The 2500-nt window shown below is 45.4% G+C and overlaps 1 protein-coding gene across 16 annotated transcripts in view; it reads left to right on the top strand.

The window, feature by feature from the left end:
- plekha5 (pleckstrin homology domain containing, family A member 5) overlaps window positions 1–2500 on the top strand; it is a 277740-nt gene that overhangs the window by 98531 nt on the left and 176709 nt on the right. The gene's annotated exons all lie outside the window — the stretch shown is intronic.

The following is a 2500-nucleotide window of genomic DNA, read 5'->3' as shown; positions in this document are numbered from 1 at the left end:
CGCGCGCACCTGTTTGCTACGTATGTCACTCCCGGCAAGATGGCAGAGAAGACAGCTTTAGATACGTGGAGGTACGCGCATTACTTTGAGTTTCACAGCGAAAAGGACGACAAGAACATACTGGTAAAGTGCCATCTGTGTGTCGGTGGAAAAATCCTGTCAATGGCAAAAAATTCAACCTCGAATTTAAAAAAACATCTGGCCTCAAAACACCCCTGGTTGGTTTGGGCTTGCTTATACCAGTAGCCTACTTAAGCTATGAGAAACACTGAACACAAAGAAGTGAACCTTCTGTGGTGCTTGGTCAGATGAGTGCATTGGGGATAGGCTATGTTTGCTGTTTTATCGGAGCTGGGCACGCGCACGAGAGAGAGAGAGAGAGAGAGAGAGAGAGAGAGAGAGAGAGAGAGAGAGAGAGAGAGAGAGAGAGAGCGCGGATACATCAGTTGCCAGGATGATTTTACTTATGTCCAAACAGCCAACAAAACTAAAACAACCAAATCCAAGTGTTTAATAATCACATCAGCATGACTCACCTACACTGCCCCTTACATTGGTGGAGGTTGCAAAGATAACTCTAACTTTCTTGGTAATCCACTATTAAAACCTTTCGATGGATAATGGTTGGCAGTATTCCTTGCTGTGTGTTCTTTTGGCAGCGGTGATTGTCAATAAAAAAATAAGCAGAGCTTTTGTTAAACTTTCGTGTGTGCTCTACATTCCCGCGGCACGCTGCAGGGAGCACTGAAGCACCATTCAATGCTGATCGAAGTCGGTGAAAGCGCATGCGACCCTACCCGCGCTTTCAGATGAATAAGTGGCAACGCTTGTTGTAGCCTATGTTCCCGCGGCAACCTGGCTTTGCATCGCTGTCTGCTCAGCGAAATGATTAAATGATTAACCGTTTTGGACGGTTTGGTGAGACCTTACTCAACCTCGGCTACTTCTTCCGCGCGATTTTCAGTGCTGCGCTGTTGCTTGGAACTCCAGATTTTGCAACATTCACGCGCATGTCAAATATTAATATTGGTCAAGGAAATATTGGTGTAGGGAAACGCTTTATTGCATTATTACAGCGAGGGTTGTGTTTAAGTTTGATATTGTCCACGGGTTTTGACTTGGATTTATTTTTCAAGTCCTTCATTCATTTATTTTTCAAAAAGTTACCCGGGCCACGGCCCCCCTGGCCCGGCCGTTTCCGCGGTCCATGTGAGTGACCATTTTCTTATTTCGGGAAAAAACACCTGTCTAGCTTCTGTACAAGTGAAAGGTGGAAGGTTGAATCTGCTCTCTTGGGTAACAGTAATACACACCTCTGCATCTTGTTACAAAACAACGGGCATCTACAATTATTGTCTATGATTTCCTTTAGATCGATAGATATATTGCGCAACTTTCGGGACCCCCAGCGCGCCGCTCCCCACAGGCATTTTGTTGATAACGCAGGAGTACTCTAACGCGTTATTTTTATTAATGGGTAACGTAGTAACGTAACGGATTACTTTTAATTGATACTAACGCAGTAACGTAACTAATTACTTTCAAAAGTAACTATACCCAACACTGGTCATGGGGCACGATGGTGGAGAGCACTGGTACACACTTGTACAGTACCTTTAATGGAGTAGTAATATGTTTGTATCTCAACAAGCCCTGCTGTTTCTCATGTTGTTCGCTTTGCTGGATCTTGATTCTGGGCTACACCAACCTCACCACTCAGGTACATCAACCCTGTCATTCGAAATATGGAGGTGTCCCCATCTTTGCACTGAAATGCGACTACAATCTTGCCGAACAGAGCCACTTTCTCCGTCTTCAAAGGGCTCCAAAGTGGGCTCAATAGGCTTTGATTTTCTCCCTCTGTACTTTTCTCTCGACACTCCAAATCCAAAGCCCCATCGCATCCCTCTTCCCATACTCTTAAAATCAGCCCTCGGCACGCTCGGCTTTAGGAAGGGATTACAGAACGGAATATGGAATGGAACCTGCATTTGTTTCTTTTTTCTTTTTTCTTTTTTACTATGTTTCTTTTTTTGGGGAGGGGGCCCTCCCTCCATCTTTCATAGAATTTTAATGAGCTCGCCAGTGTCCATTATTTATTAGGTGGTGCGAACTTCACTTTTTTTCTTCTCTCCTCTCTCCCCTCGATGGCTCTGCGGGCTGCGAAATACCAGACAAACATGTGTGACTTGTGACGGGCAGTGCGAAATGTCACCACGATATGACAGCACACAGAGTGCTGCCCTGAATACGCATACACAATAAAGAGAAAAGACTGAAAGGTTGAGGAGAGAGAGAGAGAGAGAGAGAGAGAGCGAGAGAGCGAGAGAGCGAGAGAGAGAGAGAGAGAGAGAGAGAGAGAGCGAGAGAGCGAGAGAGCGAGAGAGGGTGAATATGTGTGAATGTGTCAGAGGAACAGTCTGTGTCATAGAAACTTTATAGAGAGAGAGAGAGAGAGAGAGAGAGAGAGAGAGAGTCGGGATGTGAAGGGAACTTTGGG

This window comes from Engraulis encrasicolus, chromosome 15 (assembly GCF_034702125.1).
Source record: "Engraulis encrasicolus isolate BLACKSEA-1 chromosome 15, IST_EnEncr_1.0, whole genome shotgun sequence".
Classification (NCBI taxonomy): Eukaryota; Metazoa; Chordata; class Actinopteri; order Clupeiformes; family Engraulidae; genus Engraulis; species Engraulis encrasicolus.
Note: the sequence above shows the minus strand (reverse complement) of the source record. Positions and strands in the feature narration are given on the sequence as shown.